Source organism: Thamnophis sirtalis, unplaced genomic scaffold, assembly GCF_051295495.1.
Source record: "Thamnophis sirtalis isolate CommonGarterSnake01/CBP01778 unplaced genomic scaffold, rThaSir2_p1.2 scaffold_8, whole genome shotgun sequence".
Lineage (NCBI taxonomy): Eukaryota > Metazoa > Chordata > Lepidosauria > Squamata > Natricidae > Thamnophis > Thamnophis sirtalis.
In genome coordinates, this window is record NW_028261388.1 from 14,161,763 (window position 1) to 14,186,402 (window position 24,640).

General features: G+C 40.0%; 1 protein-coding gene across 1 annotated transcript in view; it reads left to right on the forward strand.

The window, feature by feature from the left end:
• Positions 1-24,640, forward strand: part of CNTN5 (contactin 5) — a 624,505-nt gene that overhangs the window by 81,305 nt on the left and 518,560 nt on the right. The window contains exon 2 of the mRNA XM_087721123.1: positions 8,743-8,874. The gene's annotated coding sequence lies outside the window, so the exon portion shown is untranslated. The remainder of the gene's footprint in view (positions 1-8,742; positions 8,875-24,640) is intronic.

Genomic DNA, 24,640 nt, shown 5'->3' on the forward strand with positions numbered 1-24,640 from the left:
TTATGGGGGTGGGCATGCAAGTGCGTGCAATGGTGCACATGGGTGTGAAGGTTCGCCATCACTGCACTAGAATATAAAGTGAAAGCAAACCCCACTACCTACTAGCACTTATTATGTTATCTAGTTTGGGTAATAAAACATCTGCAACAAAACAATCAAGGTCAGAGAACATCAAGGAACACCCCCCCCCCCCCGAGGAATGTTTTCCCAGTATCCATTTATGTCTGCACCCTTTTTTGGTGGATTACCTTCCAAGCATGGACTTGGCTTAGCTGTTCAACCCATCAAGATGCCGTTGCTGAGTTATCCCTTTAACTCAGTTTGTTATCATGGCAATTGTTAACTGTCACGTCCCAGAATGAATACATCCCATGAACATATTCATTGACAGACGTGGTCTTGATGCCCATCTTCTGCCATCTACCAGGCTTAATTTTTTTTATGTGGGTTTCTCTTATTACGAGACAGAGTGAAATAGCTGCTGTCTTGAGTGACAGATCCAAAGAGGATGGAAACACGCTGTCATAGCATCAACATGCCTGTGCTTATAAAGGTTAAGAAAGTCATAAATCTTTCTCACACAAGCGGACTCAGTGAGAAGACAGAACTGCAATAGGAGCAGCCCCCCCCCCCAAAAAAAAACACAGATTCAAATGCCAAGGAAGGTTTTTGCATTCCTATACTGGGAAATCACAGAGTTTTTCATGGACCCACATTGTTCCAATGAACTGGTGTAGTTTAAACATGCCTCTCAATTTCTCCAAGGCCAATTCCATTCTCTGTTGGTGGGGAGAGAATAGACCTTAGATCAGGGCAGGGCATTTTACAGCCTATGGGTCATGTACAGCCCACTGCCTGTCCCTGTACAACAGAGGTTGGTTCCTACCGGTTCGCACCGGTTCAGGCGAACCGGTAGTGATAATTCTGCCTGGATCGCAGAACCAGCAGCAAGCCAGGATGGCCACACCCCCGAACTGGTTCCCCGGTTGCTGCTGCCATTGCCAGCATGTTTTTTATTACCGTAGTTTTCAGACTATAAGATGCACTGGAGTGTAAGACGCATCAAGATTTTGGAGAAGTAAATTTTAAAAAAAGTTTTTGCACTCTGCAGGCCTCCCAAACCCTCTGCATGCCTCATTTTTTGTGCAAAACATGGCATGCAGAGAGTTTGAGAGGCCTGCAAAGTACTCCTGGGGGCTTGGGGGGGGCAAAAATGAGCAAAAATTGCCATTTTCTTTTGCAAAAATGGGTCCGTTTTTTTGCCAAAAAAGGGGGCATGCATAGCCTTTAGGAGGCTTGTAGAGTGCTCCTGAGGGCTGGGGGGGGGTAAAAGTGAGCATAAAATGGGCCATTTTTCACTCATTCCTCCCCCCCCGTCCCAAGGAGCACTTTTCAGGCCTCCCAAACCCTCTGCACATCCATTTTTGTGAATAATGGGATGCGGAGGGCAGGATTTCTGAAGACCAAAAATGCTGTATTCAGTGTATAAGATGCACTCAGATTTTCACCCTCTTTTTTGGGGGGGAAAAGGTGCATCTTATACTTTGAATAATATGTTACTTTTTCTTGTTCTTCGTCCATGTGCGGAACAATTTTCATTGAACTGTGTACATGCACACAGTGCACATCTGGCACATGCACGAAGCGAACCGGTAGCAACGCCATTAGGATCCCACCCCTGCTGTACAGCTTACTCTGTGTGTGTGTGGGCAGTAGGGGGAAGATGCAGCGTTGTGGTGGTGGCAGTGGTAGCCTTCCATAACAGTCCCAGTTTCTCATGTGGTCTCTTGGGAAAATTAATTGCCCACCCTTGTGTTAGACCCCTGCATTGTGGGGAGGCTCACATTTCACTTTCTTCTGTTTCAAATTTATCTGAAGCTATTGGGTATGATCATTTGTTGGCACAGGATTAGGTATCATTGGGCATTTTGATTCTATTTGGTTGTACGTTTTGGGCCCCTCGCTGCTCAAGTGATGCTATAAAGACTTTTGCGTCTCGACACTGTTCAACTCACACTTAGCTGGGTAGCTATGGGTTTTAAGGGCTTCCAAATCTGTAACCCTAGATGGAGTAGCATCCAGATGGAGTAGCATCTCATAGACTCCCAATTTCTTCTCAAGGTTCAGGTTGCAATCATGGTCAAGAAAGCCATTGCATAAATCCATCTGGTGCTTCACTTGTTCATGTTTCTAGATCAGGAGGCTTTGCCCATGACTTTGTCACATCACAGTTCGACAGCTGCCATGCAATGAGAAATTGTAACAGGTCAGAATGCAGATCTCTATCTCTATCTTTATCTCTATATCAGAGGTGGTATGGGTGAATCAGTAGTGGCAGTGCGCGAGGCTGTGCCCACCCACCCTAATGGCATCAAGGACCTCCCGCTATCAAACCAGTAGTGAAGAAAATAGAATACCATCTCTGCTCTATATCTATATCAGTGTTTCTTGACCTTAGCGACTTTAAGTCCTATGGACTTCAACTCCCAGAATTCCCCAGCCAGCTCTGCTGGCTGGGGGGTTCTGGGAGTTGAAGTCCACAGGACTTAAAGTTGCCAAGGTTGAGAAACACTGATCTATATCTATCTACATATACATCTAATCTGCATCTGCAACTACATCTACATCTACATCTATATCGATATCTATATATCTATCTATTTCTAGGTGCATCTTGGTGCTCCCATGTAACACCACTGATTTTGAGGGACACTGTTTTCCACTAGGTTTCTTAGTGCAGTTGAAGGTGCTCATTACCTAAAAGCCTTTCATAGCACAGGGTCAAGTTATGTCAGGCTGAAGAACCAAGACCCACACATGGAGTTACTTATGAGTAGTGGTTTTTTAAAATTGATTACCGAGAGGCAGAATTTTGCCAGACTAAAGCTATCTACCTGTATAACTACAGATATACTCTGTGAACTGCTAGGCAGGGACAATGTTAGAATTCTTCCTGACTACCAGATTTTCCAAGCTCTGCTGTTTCTTTGCCCTCTGGAAAGCAGATCCTCCCTCCTGGGGCTCTAGATTGCATTCCGCCATAGGTTATTTGCTAATTCTAATAAAGTGCTAATGGTTTTGGTCTGCCCATCAGATTTGGCAGTGTAAGCTTTTTACAGGTTCCTTCTGTAAATACTGTTGTTTGGTTCAATCCAGAAATGCATGCCTTCTCTAGCACAACATTCACCCTATGTAATAGCCTCCCCTCAAATGTTGAATAGCTCCAACCCAAACAGTTTTCCAACATTGATGCCAGGAGCTATGTATGTATGTTTTACAGTGCATTATAAACAAAGTTTTATTAGAGCCTCGGTATATTGTATTTGTCTTTTTTGTGTGTAATCTGCTGTATTATATATAATCCCACTAGGTTGAGATGGACAGCCTTCAATGATAGATACTTTTATGATGTATACATGATAGATGTTGTTGTTGTTGTTGTTGATGATGATGATGATGATGATGATGATGATGATGGATGGATGGATGGATGGATGGATGGAGGGATGGATGGAGGGATGGATAGGCAGGTAGGCAGGAAAGCCGGAAGGCAGGCGGACGGACGGACGGACGGACGGACAGACAGACGATGATAGATAGATAGATAGATAGATAGATAGATAGATAGATAGATAGATAGAGATAGATAGATAGATAGATAGATAGATAGATAGATAGATAGATAGATAGATAGATAGGCAGGCAGGCAGGCAGGCAGGCAGGCATTCAACAGTTTATGTGGAATTTGCATACACACACTGAATGTGTTTCAAGCATTATGAGTGCAACCTTTTCTAAAGTTATAAAATGAAGGGAATAAAAAAGGGAATAGAATTCTCAAAAGGGTTTTAAATATAAAAATTTACAGGCCCACGATATTTGAAAATAATATTCTTCAGGTACATTTAATAAATCCATTATCGCCTCTATCAGGAACAGAAATATTGTAAAAGAACACAGTGGTTCGCTTTTTAGAAACTTCTGAACAAGAATTTCCATTTGAAAATTTATTGGACTAATAAAATTTGCTATTTCAGATTTTATCTCACCTGTTCATTCTTTGAGAAATTGGCAGAAACGTAGAATTGGCCTTGTAAAAAAAGTTAATACACATGTAATTCAGGACAATAAAAATATCACTGGTATCACAATCTTCATTATTCACAAAGTTAAAAATACCCAAAGTTGTCATGGAAGACAAATGTCCTCCATACATGAGGCTGAAGGGCATATGAAGCAGAACAGGCAAACTGAAGGTACTTGGTGATCCTGGAAAGAAACGAGACAGATAATAAAAAAAAGGCAATTGTCTTCTGTAATTTGAAGAGAGTCACTATATGAATACAACAAAGGACATTGTTTATATTAGAAATATTAGAATCAGTAAAAATGGGTGGGCTTGGCATTTATTTAGAGAGCAGAATTTAATAAGGCCCCTCTCCTGTTGTTATCAGATTGACATTCCTGCAGGAAAGGTCAGGTTTACACTGGTTTTGTGAGTCTTCTGTATCATTTCCAGAAGGTATATAAAATGTAATTTTGTGGGCCTTGGGATTCTTCTGCATTTCTTTGATGAGGAATCCACTGATCACTGTGGTTGTGCATGTCAGTAAAAGATACCAAGTTACATCTATCTTCATCTTTTGTGGCTCCTTATTTAATTGCCATTTTACTCATAATAAGGAATGATTTAAATTGTTTAAAGTTAGTTTAGCAAGGAGGAGCTAAGTTCAATGTAAAGATGTTATTAATTTCTTATTCTTTTTTTCCAATATATCTTAGACTATGTTTGTTAAAAATCTATACCGTGTACGGGTTCTGGGAAGTCAGGGGGGGTAGGTTGTGGGGGGTCGGGAGGGAGGGTGGGGGGGGAGGGATATATCAGGTTAGATGAGATGTGTTAGATTTCAATGTAATTTGATTCCACATGTATACTGTTTTTTTTCTTTATTTTATATTCTCATTACTATTATTATTACTACTTTTTCTTTAAAAATAGGATAGGCTAAGCATATTGACATGTAGCAGAAATACACCAAGGAGAGGAGGAGTGGGAAAGAAGAAAGATGGGAAGAGAAGGATAGGAGAGATGGGAAGGGGGGAAGATGGGAAGGATAAGGAGGAGTGGATTGTAGAGAGAGGAGCAGTAGAAAGGGAGGGGAAGTAGAGTAGAAAAGGATGATGGAGGGAAGATAGAAAGTTGGAGGGTGGTAGAAGAAAGTGGTGTATGGAGAGCAGAAGAGCTATAATGGGTTTCTATTTTTGTGGGGGGGCATTGTTGACAAGAGGAACTGATGTAATTACTATTTAATACTATATGATATGGGCTATGTATAGTATACATGTGAGTGTGTGTTATGAAAATGAAAACGGAAATAAAAAAATTAAATCCCACAAAAAGATACCAAGTTACATCTATCTTCATCTTTTGTGGCTCCTTATTTAATTGCCATTTTACTCATAATAACTTTGTTGTTGTTAGTTGCAAAGTTGTGTCTGACCCATCACGACCCTATGGACAACGTTCCTCCAGGCTTTCCTATCCTCTACCATCCTCTGGAGTCCATTTAATCTCACATTGACTGCTTCAGTGACTCCATCCAGCCACCTCATTCTCTGCCATCCCCTTCTTCTTTTGCCCTCAATCTTTCCCAGCATTAGGCTCTTCCCCAGTGAGTCCTTCCTTCTCATTTGGTGGCCAAAGTATTTGAGTTTCATCTTCAGGATCTGGAGTAACTAAACTGATATAATATTAAAAATCAAATAGCCTCTTAGTGTATGGCTTTTCCATAATATATACATGTGTTTCCTTACCTTATGGAATATGTCTGTATTTGTATACATCATATGTAGTTGGAAGTCAGTTCTATATGAATAGACTTTACAAAGAACAATTCCCAGCTTCTATCTTCTGTACTGCAACCTTCTCATTGTCAAGAAGCTCCTTCAGACAGTTGGAGACTTTGAAGAAAGATCTTATTGTGTGGCTTACATTGCTTACATTCTTATTGACAAGAAGAAATCATGGACGTCTTTGTTGGAGGACATAATAGGATGGAGTTTGGGTAGTGTTGAATAATAGCATGCTGAAATGGAAGCTATCATACAATGGATCACATCTGGCCACTATTTTAGCTGGAACCATTTGACCATTGTTATTCTTTATAACTACTCATGTTATAAACAATCAGGATAAGAGTCAGGATAGGTTAAGACCTACCATCAGGATAAGGATAAGAATCAGGATGAGACAAGACTGTAATTTCGTTCTAGATCAACGCAGGGAGAAAAGGCTAGACTTCTATGGGCCTTACCTACATAAGCAACCCCTGTAGCATTCAGTTCTTTTTCAAAGATGAGGTTTCACCAACTTTGGATTTTACTTTCCTATTTGGGATAATAGCTTGACTCCCTCTTCTTTGTGGTAGCCCTTCAAATATTGGAAGACTGCTATCATGTTGCCCCTACTCTTTCTTTTTATTAAATTAAACATACCCATTTCCTGCAACCATTCTTTATATGCTTTAGCTTCCAATTCCCCAATCATCCTTGTTGCTCTTCTCTGCATTTTTTCTAGAGACTGGGCATCTCAATGATCTCAGTTTCACAATCCATTTGACTGCTCATTCAGTTTAAAACTGTTTTAAACCCCTTTTCTGGAGCATCTAATGTCATGTCACCAGAGTTAGTTGGTCTCTGAATGTTCATTCTTTCCAATTCTGTTCTCTAACCCCACACCCTCCCACATGGCCAACTCCACATGAGCCAAATAAATAGATTTGGGGAGATGTTCCTTCCAAGTTTCCATAATTAGTTTTGGCTGCACAGTGGAGCAACAAAATGCAGTTTTCACTTATCAAAAGTCACCCTGTACGTTACTGAGTTGGCTTATATGCTTTTGCACAGCAGACAGACAATTACATCTACAGCTGTGAAAGTGTTGTTTTTTTCTTTCACTTCAAAAAAAAAAAAGAGATGGAAGAAAAAAAGTTTAACTTGTGTTATTTCTACGAACTAGACAATGTATCATTAGTTCTATTCTGGATTCTCTCTTTATTTAAAGTCAGTATTTTCTCAGGATCTTCATTCCTCTTGAATCTTCATCCAGTCTCCTGTCCTGGGCCAAGAGATAGAATGTGAATTTTAGAAAACGGACACTTTAAAAACAGGCTGTTAGCCACAAACATGTCCCAATGGACAAACTGGTGAGATGGTTACTTATCAACCCTTTCAAAATTGTGCCCTTCCAAATGTTTATATTTTTTATCTCCTTTTTATTCTGGGTGAATAGGAATTCCATCACTCAACCTCCAAGGTCATTCCTATATATCTATTATCTAGCTGTAATCTTCCTTCCTTCCTTCCTTCCTTCCTCCCTCCCTCCCTCCCTCCCTCCTGCCTTTCATCCTTCCTTCCTTCCTTCTTCTCTTTCTCTTTCTCCTTCTCCTTCTCCTTCTCCTTCTCCTTCTCCTCCTCCTCCTCCTCCTCCTCCTCCTCCTCCTCCTCCTCCTCCTCCTCCTCTTCCTCCTCCTCCTCCTCTCTCTCTCCCTCCTATGTTGTGGGATTCCATATAGAGACTAGAAACATTTTTGAATGTCAATATAAGCCCTGAGCTTAATATGCTAGATTGCAGTGGGGATGGGGTGATGATGATGATCAGGGGTGGGTTGCTGCTGGCATCACTGCTGGTTCTCTTTGTGCACACTTTGCGCACATGCTGCACGTTGCTTGTGCATGCACAGTTGCTTGTAAATTGATCTGCGCGTGCGCATAACGTTATAAAATGACAAAATAACATGCCAGCAATGGCATGAGCAACTGGGGAACTGGTTCGGGGGCATGGCCAGCCTGCCATCCCTACTGGTTCGGCAATCAAGTCCCAATTGCCACTACCAGTTCACCCAAACCGGTGCGAACCAGTAGCAACCAACCTCTATTGATGATGATGATGATGATGAAGAAAAAAGAATAGGAAAGAGATATTGCTGGAAACATTGATGTCTGCAGGAACCACAGTAGAGCTCTCTAGACAATACGAAAACTGTGTTTGCATTTTTAAGCATTTCAAGGTGTTTATATTGGCATATAAAATCCTGTGAAGCCAACAACTTGAATATCAGATGCTATATTACTGGTATATCCTCTCAGGCTTCAAGGCTGGGTATATTCACCATTTAGTAACCCATAAGAATGTTTTTGTTACAGACCTCTGGACGATGAAATTCCCTCTGATCAAGTTATGGCTAACATGCTTCCAGTGCCAGCTGAGAATTTATTTATTCACCCAGCATTTTAATTGAATCTACACTGCTGTGTCACTTATGGTCTAATTGTCCTGGTTTTCATGTTTTAATGATGAGTTGTAATTACACGACTTTAAACCATTGCGATTTCATGGATTTAGATCCTATTTTGGAGCCTCACTTTGGGATTAGGGTTTAATGAAAAGCAAATAACAAATTTTATAAATAAAAATGCACGCATAAATTTGTCCTGACATACAGGATTTTGCATTCCCCTAATGCATGCATAGTTATACTCTTGCTTTTTAAAAATAGAATCAGAGAACCGAATCACAAAGTTTGAGGAATTGCAGAAGGAGGGAAAAAAGATAATTATATTCTGGTTCTCATATTAGTTTAGCAAGTGAAGAAATGAAAATCCTAACCCTTTCCCTGGATCTTTTAAAACAATAGAATAATTATGATTACATTCTCTCTCTCTCTTTCTTTTCTCCAGCAGATTATCTCAAAGGATTTGGTTTTGAGTTAACACATCATTCTTCCTTCAACGAATTGCACCCTTTAAGGACTATTTTGCTGTAACTGGATTCATCCAAAGGCATTCATCCACAAAGTTGAAACCAACAAATAGGTAAGGTTTACTCTGTAGGCATATTTAACAGCACCTTATAGCAAAGAAAATACATATTTGATTATCCATGTAATAACTGCAGCTAGAATTGTATATACACAAAACTGGAAAAGGGAAGAGATCCTTACAGAGGAGAATGCGATTAGAAAAATATTAGAATGTGCAGAAACGAACAGATGAACACTGGCAATCAAAGAAAAAGAACAAACTGATTATTATACTATATGGGAATCATTTTATCGATGGTTAGAGAATAAATATAAGAATTAGAAATAAAAGTAGATGAGTAAAATATAGAAAATTTATTAATGGAGTTAAATAAATCAAGGAGAGGATTGTTATAGTATTAGACATTTAAGGTATTGGTATTAAGCTGAGAATAGGTTAAATAATGAATATGACTGTAAATTTTAACTGTTATTGCACAAAAGATTTGTACCCGGATGATACACTGTTTAATGGAAGATGGATTGTTTGTATTAAAATAAAATAAAATTTTGGGGGAAAGAGAGGTTTACTCTGTAGGCTTTGGGGGAGATGGAGGAGGAGAAGTCATTGTTTGTAAATCATTTATCTGAGATAAACAAGGTTGCTTGCAAGAAAATATTTCCAAGATGAGATTCTTCTTGAGTCTTAAAAAGTTGTGCGAGATCTTAGATGAGCAGGAAGATAAGGCACGTTTCCATTCATAGATATGGTTAACACACACACATACACACACACAAACACACACACACAAACACACACAAATCCTTTTTATCTTCTTCATTTATTCATTATTAAACCCTTGATTCTGATAGTTGGACAGCATATACATTTTATAAATAAATGAATGGATTAAATACGTTGAGTGGTGATGACTTGAGAATGATCAACACATACTCTCACTGCATGCCAATTCAATTAAACAATTCTACCCTGGCAACAATTTTCACACTGTGATATAATGCATGTTTTAAAATTGTCACCTTTCCCCCCACCCTGAGATAGCTTCTTGGACTCTAAGTGTTTGCTATTTAATTTTATACGGTGATGGTGCCAGTAGCTGCTTTATTGCTGTAGATGAGTTGCATTTAATTAATCGGAGAAAGGAAAGTTAGACGTATGACAAATGAAGTATAAGGTCATGTGCATGTGCTAATAAGTGGGGAAAAATACCATCTTACATTTGTTTATTATCCAAAGACACAGAATCATAAATGTATAGATTTACCCAGTTGGAAATGGCTATTTGGTGGATGTTTGATGTATTAAATCCAATATGAAAAACCTGCAAATAACCTTATAGTTTCTAGATCATTTGGTGTTTTTTATTTTACTTTCAAGCTTTAGGAAGTTGTTTTTAGCATTCAGTTAAAATTTGCTTTCCTGTTAAACTAAACCAGGGGTGTCAAACTCAAGGCCCAGGGGCTGGATCCAGGTTGTGAAGTGCTTGGATCTGGCCCAAGGGCCCACCATGGAAACAGTGAAGAACTGGCCTGTGGTGCCTTTGTTGGAGAAAATGGAGCTGGGGAGAGCCACGTTTGGGCTGCCCAGGTCCTGTTTTTGGCCACGATGGCCTCCTGCATCCCTCTGCCAGTGAAAACCGAGCCTGGGCAGGCTGCACATGGCTTCCCCAAGCTCCATTTTTGTTGGCAAAGACCTGCAGGAGGCCATAGTGGCCAAAAATGGAGACGTGATGAATTATATCGAGCTGGCCATGCCCCTCTGGCCGACCCTCTGTCAGTGAAAACAGAGCTCGGAAGGGCCATATGCGGTCTTCGTGAGCTCAGTGTTTACTGGCAGAGGCACCATGGCCCAGTCCTTCGCTATTTCCAGGGTGGCCCCGTGAGCCATATCTAAGCACTCTTCAGGCCGGATCTGCCCCCCAGGCCTTGAGTTTGACACCTCTGTGCTAAATGTAAATGTGCGAAGTGCTATGGATAGATCTGTCCATGAAGTTCATCTAGTTTTGTAATGAAAGCAATATTGGAAGATTTCTGGTGTAGACAAAGATTCAGGTGTGAGTCCTACTGAGCATTTGGCCTCCAATTCTCTTCTGCTTCTGCAAGCATTTGCACTGCAGGTACAGATAATTACTTTGCCATCTGGCCACTTTAATGGCAGCCAGGTATAAAATGCAAATGAAATCAATACATGCACCCAGTTCTCATGTTCTCCTCCTCAGAACACAAAATATTATTGGTATTTTTTAAAAATAGAATCTGTTCTGTATTAGCAGAACACTAATATCCCAGCTAAAAAAACAGATTGGCAGCTTTCCTTCAGACGAGTTCCTAATCAAAAATCTCACTAAGTGTCTCAGTTCAGATATAACTTCCGATGCTCCCTCCTCATCTTATTTCATGTAGTCTTAATTTATAGGAAGCGTGCATGTGTGATAAATTGGAAGATGCTCTAATTGTTCTCTCTCCTGCCTTTAATTCCTTCTCGGCAGGCTGCTCAATTAATTGCACACCCTCTTTTTGCTTTTAAAGCCATAAACTGTGTGTACTTCCTCCCTCTCCCCACACCAATTAGCTGAGCTGTAACAGATACTTTCTCCCCTCCTTTTTTCTCCATAATCAGGGTTGGTTTGAATTGCTTGGATGCAGAATTCATTACTATAAAACTACTAAAATCATTACACTCTAAAAACGATCATATTAATTTCATTTCAAAGTTGTTACTTTCAGCTCTTGGGGCAAGTTTTCTATAACTTAACAGACAATTTTGCAAGGTTGGTTAAACACAGATGGTTGCAAATGAAATTATTGTAATGTCTTCTGTGGGGAAATTTTGATGGAAGGATGGTCTGATTTGGGGGAAGTTTCAAATGTACAACTGATAGATGAGAGCACCTCCTGGACCAAAAGTGTCACTGGCCCAGTGGTGGGATTCAACTGGTTCGCTGAGTGTACACTTTGTGTTTGAAAACAGCTCTAATACATGTGCATGACAGTTGCCACCGACCCAAATTTTGATCACATTGTTGTGGGGATTCTATGATGGTTTCCTGACAATCAGTTGCAGGTCAGTTTTTTTCCCAGTGCCGTTGTAACTTCAAATGGCCACTAAATAAATGATTGGAAGTGAAGGACTATCTATAGTAGATTCTTGCCTATTTCCTCAAGATCATGTCCCTTACTCTTCACACTGAGAGGGCTGATTATGAATTTTTTGTTGCGAAGTTATGTCTGACCCATCATGACCCCATGGACAACGTTCCTCCAAGCTTTCCTGTCCTCTACCATCACCTGGAGTCCATTTAAGCTCATGCCTACTGCTTTGCTGACTCCATACAGCCACCTCATTCTTTGTAAAGACCTCATTCTCTGTCGTCCCCCTTCTTCTTTTGCCCTCCATCTTTCCCAGTGTTAGGCTCTTCTCCAATGAGTCCTTCCTTCTCATTAGGTGGCCAAAGTATTTGAGTTTCATCTTCAGGATCTGGCCTTCTAAAGAGCAGTCATGGTTGATCTCCTCTAGGACTGACCGGTTTGATCGCCTTGCAATCCAAAGGACTCGCAGGAGTCTTCTTCAGCACCCTAGTTCAAAGGCCTCAATTCTTTATCACTCAGCCTTTGTTATGGGCCAACTTTCACAACCATCCATTGCAACTGGAAAAACCATGACTATGAATGCATGCAGTTAAGCAGGATGAAAACTAAGCAAATCACGTATAAACATAATAATAAGGAAATCCAGTGGTTTAAAAGAAGAAGAAAAAGTTTACATTCCCCTCCATATAAGTATAAGAATTCTGGGTTGTTTTGTTTTTAAAAAGCTCATTTGATGACATTGTGATCTGGCAACCTATTTGCCGATCAAAATGCTGTGAGTCTCATTATCCAGATGAATGATGGCTCTCCAATTAAGTTTTACTGGGGAAGAATAAAAAGTCCAAATCCTTCATCATTTATCTAAAGTGTGAGTGATATTCCTGCGGTTCAAAACACCTCCAATTAATTTGTAGAGGTGTTTGTCTCTCCCTCTCTTCTTCCTCTTCTGGTTGACCTGTTCAACAAGGAAAAAGAAGACTTGTAAAACATATTTCTTTGCCTCTGCATGAACAGAGCTAGGAGTTCACTCGGAGTTATGTCAGACCCCTTACCTGTCTGCCCACCTAATTGAGAATTATATTGTAGGGGTAGAGAGCTGTTTAAATAAATGAGATCGGTGAACCACTCCAAAACTGACGTAAGTGAATTAAAACTGATGGGCTTGATTAGAGTGGATTCGGGGTGTCACTTTAAATATATGTTAGCCTCGTTCATCTCATTTTGCCTAACCTGTCATCACATGTCCACTTAAAAAGCATTCAAGCAATTTAACTTGATGATGGATTTTGATATGCTCCATAGAGCATGGAAAGAGTGGATTGGAGGGGAATCCATGCCATTTTAGGGTTCAGGGCGGGGGGGAGCTTCTAATTGGTGCTAACACTTCAAAACCCACACTTGAGAATATGTAGCTGAGAAAGCACCTTTAAATGCATATAGATTATGCAAATGAAAGGAATCACATGACCCACGAATCCCAAAGTATTAGTCTCTTGCTTGCTGTTTGACATGCATGGGAGCTAATAAGACGTTTATGCTTAAGAAAGTGAATAAAGATCGAGTAAGAATGTGAACTAAATTCTGATATAAATAAAGGTAGTTCAAAGCAGTGTAATTTCTATGTTGACCTTCCTCCCCAAACACATTTCTGAAGGATTGGGGGGGAGGGGGAGGCTCTTCTAATTTAGCATGAATATATCACCTGGTCCATATTTTTACATTAGCTACTGCAATTTCCCATTTTATGAAATACAGTTATTCTTTCGGGTTTTCTAAACTTTGCAATGGAAGTATTTCTCTCTCTCTCATTTTTAGTATACAAATATCAGGATCATGCCCGCTTTGAAATTAATTCAGAGGTTTTGTGCTCTACTCATCAAGAGCTCTGGTGGTGCAGTGGTTAGAATGCAGCATTGCAGGCTAACTGAGACCACAGCCTGGAGTTCGATCCAGACAGAGCTCAAAGTTGACTCAGCTTTCTATCCTTCTGAGGTTGATAAAACAAGGACCAAGATTATTTGGGGCAACATGCTAATTGTGTAAACCACTCACAGAGTAAAGCTGTAAAGCACTATGGAGCGGTATATAAATCTAAGTGCTTTTCAGTGGTGGGTTCTGGATCCCGTTGCAACCAGTATGGTGCAATGGGGCCCGGCATCCTCCAAATGAACGGGTACAGCATGCACATGCGTCCTTACCTCCTGCGATGCTCTGCGATGCTCCAGCTGCTCAGCGGAGCATTGCACAGGTGCTGTATGCTCTGTGCGCAGAAGCTCCAAAGAGCTCAAATACGACGGCGGGTGGGCCCTCCGGAGCACTGTACCAAAATGGTACCCGGTGCTCCCGGCAGGCACCGGTACAGTCGTACTGGGGTGTACCAGTTGTAACCCACCACTGGTGCTTTTGCTATCAAAGCAGCCATATCTTTTCTTTGTTTTTAACTTCTGCATATTGGCTGCAAAATACTCCAGTGACCCAGGGCTGATTGAAGTCATCATGCTTCCCAGGCAAAGAATATGATGACGTTTCTCTTATTTCATTCAGAAATGGCTGTGATTTTTGTGGGGAGGGGAATCACAACCATTTCTAACATGAAGGGTAACATGAAGGGGATGAGAAGAACAGGGGGCAGAGTAGTGAAGGAAACTGGGCCTGGTCATATCAAACATGAGATGAGAGCCTAGGTCCTCTACGTGGTGGCCAAATTATTTGATGCTAGAACTGGCTCTGAAATGAGATGTAAAAACTGGATTGATGGCCATGAAATACTATGTCAGTTGCCACCTTATGCTTGTTGTGCTTCACTGCTAGGCAGTGACAGACTGGCATGAACTGTGGGGAGGATGAATGAAGGAGGGGATGTTTGGGAAATAGAAAGTAGAAACTTTCTCAAGATGCTGCCTCAAGGTCACCCAGCTGGAAGAAAGGGTGAGCTGCATACCAAACTGTGCCTTGTTTGACTTGTGAAAACTGCCTTGCATTGACTTGATTGGTTACACTGGGAGAGACAGTAAGAGTGTGTATATAGAACTTAGGGATATTGGTACGCGATTCTCAGTTCTGGCTATGCTGTGCTGCAATACACTTGATCTCTAATAAAACTATACCTTTCTCAACAAATGGAATCAATGATCATTTCTACCTAGAGGTTCATGTTGTGGACAGGCTACCTGTTGTGGGAGAAGAAGAGGAAGTAAATTAAAACATACTTTCTGAGCTAGGTAGAAGACAACTCTTGAGCCTTAAGTGTGATGAATTAACATATTTTGCCCATGGGAAAAATGTTCAATGAATTGGATACTTTAGATGCTTAGATGACTTGGGAAAAAGTTGAAAGCTGAAATGGGAGAAAATGACCTTTGCATTTGTCATCTCAGCAAATCATGTTGTTCCACTGGCTCAGCGATGCGTAGAACTGGAAATAACAAAGATGAGTACAATAGACTTTCTCACAGACTGAGTTTTCCAGGTCATTTAATTCTCTCTTGTGTCTTGAGAGCCTTTCCCAACACAGTTAATGATAACAGATTGTCACATTGTCCTGTCCTATTCAGAAGAAGTTATGAGTGAGGGTTAGCAAAATTCTTTCACTGCTAGCTAAAATACGTCCACCCACTGAGAATTAAAAAAAAAAAAGTATATATCTCACTGTTCCAAATAAAATGCTGAATGTCAGATAACTAATACTAGGGATGCTCATCTGTAATAAATAGGTATGAACACCTCCACCCCTGTGAAGTGAACAAGCTAAAACTACCTATTGTTATGCAGATTTCTGAGGTAGGATTGCTACCACCTGTTTAATAACTTTTCGCTAGAGAAATATGGACTAACTCTAGTTTGTTTCCTGTCTGTTCGACTTTAGCAGGGCAATTTTCAGATGTAGTACTTTCTAATAAGACTTATTGTGGATGTTTCTAAAAGTACAAATTAGACGGGAAGGGATGTGGTTCTTAAATGGTTGTTTCTCTTCTGATTTATATGGTCACCTGGAAATTACTTTTGGGTTTGATCTTTAAAAGAAATTGTAAATAGCCATATGGAGTGTTGAATGAAAGACAGTGAACTTAGTTGATCCCGTCCTAACTTTAATCAATGGGTTAAAATTAAAAGGTAAATGTAAAGGTTCTCCTTGCATATAAGTGCTAGTCCTTCCCCACTCTAGGGGGCGGTGCTCATCTCTGTTTCAAAGCCAAAGAGCCAGCGCTGTCCAAAGACGTCTCCATGGTCATGTGGCTGGCATGACTAAACGCCAAGGTGTACGGAATGCTGTTACCTTCCCATCAAAGTTGGTTCCTATTTTTCTACTTGCATTTTAATAAGTTTTTGAACTGCTAGGTTGGCAGAAGCTGAGACAAGTAACAGAAGCTCACTCCATTACGCTGTGCTAGGGATTCGAACTGCTGAACTACCAACCTTCTGATCAACAAGCTCAGCGCCTTAGCCACTGAGTCATCACATCCTAGGGTTAAAATTACAAGAAAGCAATTTCAGGCTCAACATCTGAGAGAAAACTCCACACTAATTATCTGTCAGCCAGTAGAAAGGACACCCATAACACCACATGGAATTATTTCTTCACTAGAGGACTTCAAACACAGGATGAATGGTCTTCTGTCAAAGATCTTCTAGTACAGGGCTGTCAAACTCCCAGTCAGTGGGCTGGATGTGTCATGTGCTGCTCATGCCCATATCCTGTTTAGTGAAGGGGGGGGGAAGCTGCAATACATCATATGACACCACCAGGATGATGCGAGTTTACTGTAGATTCTACACTAAGTAGCTATTGAACTGTACAGATCTAATAGAATAGATTCCATTCTATTTACAAATATCGTCCCAGAAGAAATGAGATGAAATTCATTTACAGCTTTGCTGTTACTCTAAATTCATGACGACCCAAATTTATGGTTCGTACAATACATAAAGATTTACTTTTTTTCTTCAAAGAAAACCTCACTCTCCTAAAAATTGTGGTAACCTATATACCCAGCAGTCTGACACATGAATTAGTCCAACATCTTTCTAGGCAGAAGAACTAAATCAACAACTATTTCTAACTGAGAATATTCATTATTAAAGAACCAAGCAGTGTTAGGTTGAGGAATAATAATTTACTTTTATAATGAAATGTTCTGTTGAGTAGAGACCACCTATCCTTAGGAATATCTTACCAAAAATATATTTTAGCGAAAGATCTCTTGGGCTTGGAAATCATGGCAAAATCATGATATTTTACCAACCGGTAAAATAAAATAAATACATTTCCCTAGAGACCATGACTTGGTGTCAGCGTTCCAAGTATCATGCAGAATTAAATCAGAATCCAAGGCAAAATGATCCTTTTTGTTCCAATTTAATAAGACAGACATTTTAGGCACATCTGTGCTAATCCCAATCTGGAAATGACATTAGAATTCCACCCAGTTAAAAGTTCATGATCTTGTTCCCACACCCACAATCCATTACATAGTTCAATCTTCTTCTTCCACGCTGGCATCCCTGCCCAGCTTCTTCCGGCCAGGTGTGAAAGTCCGGAGAAAAAGGATGACCTTGGCTTCTAGTAAAAAATGAAAACAATACATTTCACAATCTCACTCCTATCTATTCCCCCCTCCCATTGACTATACTTAATAAACAGCATAATGAAATAAGAGAAAGTGTGGCAGGCCAAAATTCTAAAAGGAATATAAATGCAGGCCTGACACTTGGATGATTTATGGATGCATTTTTGGATACTTCCTGTAAGGCTAAATCACAAGGAATGTGTGCAACTACTGCCTGTGATTTGGACATCTTTCTTTGTCCAAAACCAGATTCTGACTAGAAAATATGTCTCTCCTTCTCAGCATTTCCGGACCTTTCTTCACTGTTCATTTTGTTTGAGATGGATTCTCAGGATGCCTTGTTAAGATTTTAGCTTATTTCTTAGTCTATTTCAGTCTCAACATATTTGGAAGTTTCTCATCTGACATATGAGTTTCAAGATGGTACCAAAGGAAAACAAAAACAAATAGCATGAAGTTTATCCCATGTTCAGGTAGTCCATAACTTACAACCTTTCATTTAGTGACAGTTCCAAGTTACAACACTGAAAAAGTGACTCACATAATTGTCACAGCCTTCTCATGGTCACATGATCAAAATCCGGGTACTTGGTGATTGTCGTGTATTTACAATGGTTTCAGTGTCCCAGCATCATAGGATACCACTTACAACCTCCCCAGCTGGTTTCCAGTAAGCAAAGTCAATGGAGCAAGTCAGATTTGTTTAACAACTACATGATTCACTTAACAGCTGAAGTAATTTGCTTAAGTAGGAGCCGAGGTGGCGCAATGGTTAAATGCAGCACTGCAGGCTACTTCAGCTGACTGCAGTTCTGCAGTTCGGCTGTTCAAATCTTACCGGCTCAGGGTTGACTCAGCCTTCCATCCTTCCGAGGTGGGTAAAATGAGGACCCGGATTGCTGTTGGGGGCAATATGCTGACTCTGTAAACTGCTTAGAGATGGCTGAAAGCCCTATGAAGCGGTATATGTCTAACTGCTATTGCTATTGCTATTAACAACCATTGCAAAAAAAGGTTGTAAAATCAGGCACGACTTAATTAATAACCATCATGCTTAGCAAGAGAAATTCTGGTCACCAGTTGTGATCATAAGTTGTGGGTTACCTGTATCTCCTGTGATTCTGGACTATATTTTCCTGAATGGTGTAGATTTAGTATTTGACACTACTTCTAAATGGAGAGGTGGTGTCATAAGTAACTATGGAGAATACTACAGATAGCATTAATTTGTCTACAAACACAAACCTCTTGTAGAGAATAGGAAGATTTGAAAAGGGATCTTCCTCAACATAGTATCATGATACAGATCTATCCTTTGACACCTCATCAAATTACCTCTTCAATTTCTGCATTTATTTACATTCATGAGTACCTGATGTGTTTTACATTGAGGTAACATACAATTGGCTTTTTTTACATTTTCAGTAGTGTTTCTAAGAATTCTATAGTCTTAACCCCATTTTGAGATGTTATAGCTTTGAGCGCACAACTGCAATCAAGTACATTTAGATTTAGCATCTGTGAACAGAGATATAGTTCCATGAATTTCACACTGCTTTGATATTTTTCCCCTTGCAAATGGAAACCGACAGCAGTGAGCTTATGTTAAAAGTTCTAGAGCAAGGAAAAGCAAATAACTAATCCATTTATTGGATAGCCACTATCTTTGATGACTTTAAACAAAATAAACTCATGGAAGAATCTTCAAGAACTAAAAATAAAAAGATATTAAGAAGATTCAGTGCAGCGTCCGGATTCTGGTAATAGTAGACAAAAAAAAATGGTAGGAATATGTATCTATCCCTTGCTTTCAAGCATCATAGAGGCATCTGGTTGATCAGAATACAGAATAACAGAGTTGGACAAGACCCTGGAGATCTTCTAGTCCAATACCCTGCTCAAGCAGGATACCTTATATCATTTCAGACAAATGGTTGTCCAATCTCTTCTTAAAAACCTCCAGTGTTGGAACACCCTCAACTTCTGGAGACAAGGTGGTCCACTGGTTAATTGTTCAGGAAATTTCTCCTTAGTTCTGAGAAACTCAGTTCTGAGAAACTTAGTTCTGAGAAACTCAGTTCTGAGAAATCATTCTGAGAATCTGAGACTGAACTATAATGGTTCTTTTCTGAATATATGTGAACAATCTACGATTACTACAGATGACTCAAAAAGAACATATGAAAAACATATGAAAAACGGTTATAGGAACTGGGCATGGCTAATCTAGTGAAGAGAAGGACTAGGGGAGATATGATAGCAATGTTCCAATATTTGAGGGGCTGCCACAGAGAGGAGAGAATCAAGCTATTTTCCAAAACACCTGAAGGCCAGAGAAGGAGTAATGGATGGAAACTGACTAAGGAGAGATTCAACCTAGAAATAAGGAGGGACTTTCTGACAGTGAGAACAATCAACCAATGGAATAGCTTGCCCTCGGATGTTGTGGGAGCTTCATCATTTGAGACTTCCAAGAAGAGATTGGACAGCCATTTGTCAGAAATGACATAGGGTCTTCTGCTTGAACAGGGGGGGTTGGTCTAGATGACCTATATGGTCCCTTCCAACTCTGTTAATCTGTTAAAAAACCCCAGATTAGTGAAAGTTCCATAGACATAAGAATGCTTTCAAAGCAAGAACTTTAAAATTTACAAAATAAGCTTTTTTTTAATCTCAGCTTTATTGACTACCAAAGAGTGAAGCCTATGGGAAGGATGACCAAAGCAGACATAATAATGTTTAATATGTAGAGAGAACTCTAGACAATCTTACATCAGGAATCCATCACTCGATCTAGAGAATAAATTCCCAGACTAGTAAAAGGGCAATAACCTGCATAAAAAGACTGAAGATTTGCTAAGTACTTTGTAACCTTTCCAATTTTTTTAGGATTTCCTCATCAGTAAAGATAATCCATACCTGGGGCAAATACAAAATAAGGAAATGAAGTGATGTAGCTAGTCTCACCTGGGAACTGGTTTTCAATTGGACATTTTTATTTCTTTTTCTTTTCTTTTTAAATTTAAAGAAATATTTGCAAATAAGAGGTCAAAATTGTCAGCCCCCACTAGATAGAACCGACCAGAAAATTAACTCCACAGGAAAGCCAAAACTACTTTTTCTGAGACTAGCTGTAAAAATAAAATCTTGCAACACTGATTGTATTGAATGATCTCCTCCTCCTTCTCCTCCTCATCCTCCCCCCCCAAATTCAGTGAATTAGGGAGGGGTCTGCATGAGTTGGAATTGCAAGAATTGTGTATGCCTAGTTTAATGAAAAGAAGGACTAAGGAAGACATAATAGCAGTGTTCCAATATCTCAGGGGCTGCCACAAAGAAGAAGGAGTCAAGCTATTCTCCAAAGCACCTGAGTGTAGAACAAGAAGCAATGGGTGGAAACTAATCAAGGTGAGAACCAGCCTAGAACTAAGAGAAATTTCCTGACAGTTAGAACAATTAATCAGTGGAATGACTTGGTTCCAAAAATTGTAGGTGCTCCAACACTGGAGGTTTGAAAGAAGAGATTGGACAACTATTTGTCTGAAATGATATAAGGTTTTCTGCTTGAATCGGGAGTTGGATTAGAAGACCTCCGAAGTTTCTTCCAACTCTGTTATTCTGTTAGTTATTTCTCAAAATTATCTTGATCTGGGCTTAAAACAATCCATCACTCCCTTTTGTCTAAGCCACAGCTCCTACATATCTCTGTCAAGGTCACCTGGCTGTTCCGACAGGCCTGGGGCTAAAGATTCGTCGCCCCCTTCCGAATGGTATGATTGTTGCGTTTTTTAACTATGTATTGTTTTTGTGTTGTTGTTAAACTGTCTGTATCCCCCTTTCCCTTCTTTGAGTTGTGAGCCGCCCTGAGTCCCCTTAGGGAAAAGGGCGGCATACAAATGAAATAAAACTAAACTAAACTAAACAAACTAAACCTTCCTTACTCTCTACAAGCTGGATGAAGTATCTAAAGATCTTCTTTTCTTCTTATGCTAAAAAGCCAGATGTGAAACAGTGCCAGTTCTTTGGAGAGCAACAGCTTCTTCTCTTGGACTTCCTGGATTGACTACATGTTCCTTCATGCAACCTCAGCCATCTTTTTAATTTTAGAATTTTTTAGAAAATAACAGCAAGCCTTTCTGACACAAACACGGGTTATTTCCTGAGGAAAATATGACTAACCAAACTTTGTTCCAGAAAAATGTGCATCCTGAGTAGCACCAAGACCCAGGCAACAGAAGCCTTCTGTTTTTTTATTAAAAAACAGAAATTTTCTGTTTTTTCTTATTGCCAGACTCATGTGTTTTGCTAAGGCGCAAATCAACTACCAATTAAGCACTCAAAATTCATGACTTCAGAGTCCTAGATGCATTCATCTATTATTTCCAACTTGGAGCTTCCTCAGAATTAATGTTTTCAGTGGAAAAAAAATAATACATGATATGGATAGTAATTTTGCATTTCAGAGAGGTTCTTTTGGAGAAGCAATTCAACATTTCTCTTAATGAATGTGAGAGCTCTGGGAAAATAAAGGCATTTTGCAGTGCAGGAAAAAGACATGCTTGGATTAGATGACAAGAATCTCATTTTAAAAGCCCGCTTCGTTAAGATCGCTGTCTAGCCTTTGACCTAACAGAGTAATTAGACAGCCAATTTTATAATTGTCTTGAATTCAAGGACCACGCCTGTTTTTTTAAGGGCATGCAAGAAACTGCATTACAAAAAGGAGAGGGGAAAGAAGATGAAACCAGGACTAAAGCTAATATAACCGATCCAATAATTCTCTAGTTCTTTATTTAACGTCTGGGGTGGTGTGGTGGCTCAGCAGTTAAGACATGGGGCTTGTTGCCTGGAAATATGGCACTCTGGCTTTGAGACCTAAGCATCATGCTTAGGATGACTTCCCATCCTCGTCCCAGCTCTGTCAACCTAGCAATTCAAAAACATGCAAAATGCAAGTAGATAAATAGATACCACTATGGTGGGAGGTAACAATGCTCCATGACGTCATCTTGGCCACATGATTGCGGAAATGTCTTTGAACAGTGTCTCAATGGTCTTGAAACTAAGATGAATACCACCATCAGTTGTAGGCAACAACTAGTGGAGTAAAATAGACAGAGACTCCTTATATTTAATATCTGCCTCTACTCTAAAAGTATAATGTCCAACTGATTTTTAGAGGTCTCCCGAACCTATAATCAGGGTTTCTAAGTGGCACATGAGGCTTAAGATCTCAAATGATGGACCCATGTTCAGATCTAGATAGGGCTCAAGGGAATTGTGTTGCATACTTAGTCTCCATTGTCCCCATGAACAGAGGAGCTGGAAGATTCCTTCAAGATGAAGATATATCTGAAAGGAGTCACTAAATTAGCAACAATGAGCCTATGTGCCTGCATTCTCCCATTAGCCCATGCAACAAATCCAGGGATGTTAAACTCAAGGCCAAAGGGCTGGATGCATCCCACAAGTTGCTTAGATGTGGTGACTCTGACAGCAAAAACAGAGTTCAGGAGAGCCATCCTGGCAGAAAGTGGCAGGATGCCGCCCCAGCCAAAAATGGAGATCATGAGCTTGTTTTTTCTGACAAAGAGCTTGGCCCACCACATGCACCCTGACACGAGTTATGTCAAGCTGACTGTCAGGCCTGTAGCCATCTTTTCTTTTTGATCTTTGGCCTGCCACACTTTCTGTTATTCTACTATGCATTTTCTATTGTGGGAAAATGGGAGGGGGGATTGTACGGAGTTAGCCACAACAAAATTCTGTCTTAAAAAAGCCAAGGTCATCCTTTGTCTAACCGGAGCATACAAATAATTTGCTAGACCAATTCTTGAAAACATCTCATCTGTCTGGAACGTACACTGCATATCCGACATTAATACAATTGAGCAAGTCCAGGGATATTTCACAAGATGAGTCCTCCATTCCTCTGTGTGCAACAGAATACCTTATGCCACCAGACTTCAAATTTGGGGTTTAGAAAACTTAGAACTAGGCCATCTTTGATTCGACCTAAGCGTAGTACATAAAATTATCTGCTACAATGTCCTACATGTCAATGAATACTTCAGCTTCAACCACAATAACACACAAGCACACAATAGATACAAACTCAAGATAAACCACTCTAAACTCGACTGTAGAAAATACGACTTCAGCAACAGAGTGGTCAATGCCTGGAATGCTCTACCTGACTCTGTGGTTTCTTCCCCAAATTCCCAAAACTTTAACCTTAGACTGTCTATTGCCGACCTCACCCCATTGGTAGGGATGGTCTGTAAGGGGCGTGCATAAGCGCACCAATGTGCCTACCATCCCTGTCCTAATGTTCTCCTTTGTTCGTATCAATTTCATGTATTCAAAATCATGTGTATACTTATATATGTTGTCTAATACATGTTTGACAAAATAAATAAATAAATAAATAAATAAATAAATAAATAAATAAATAAATAAATAAATAAATAAATAAATAATAAAATATCGCAGAGCCAAGACCCTATGAGCCATTCCTCTGTTATCAACACAATCTTGCTAACCCACCAAAAAACACCCTATTCTGTCTTCTTTGATTGTGTATCCTCAGGCAAAGCATGTATCTGCTTTGCACACTGGTGTGTAAGAATAGAAGGAATGATATAGCAAGGAGCAAAATATGGAGAGGTCTGGCTTCTCTTTCTATATTCCATTTGGGTTGCCGGTGACACGAAGGCCAAGCCGAGTAGCATGAGGTTGTCTCACAGAGCATCACTTCACTTAGATTCCTAACCTACAATATATTACAGAATCGTCTGGGACCATAATTCATCTTTTGCCCGAGTTCAGAACCTGTCCTCTTTCATTTCACCTGTTCCATTAATCCAATGCAGAGAGAGATGAGAGTCATTTGCCGGAAAGGAGTGAGCTAATCTCTGTATTATGAGGAGCAATTCCAGGCTCTTGCAGTAAGTAGGAGGGCTATATGCATTGGTTTTGTAAGACAGCCATCGCCTCGACTACAGAATCGCTGGACTGGGAAGCACACTGAAAATCGTGTCGTTCAGCTTTCTGCCTTTTTTTGAATCCTGAGCTATTTGTTATGTCTCCATCATGCTGCATCTCTGAGTATTTTCCAGAGTTGGAAAAGGGCTCATTGGTGTGCTGAGACATGTCCTTCCG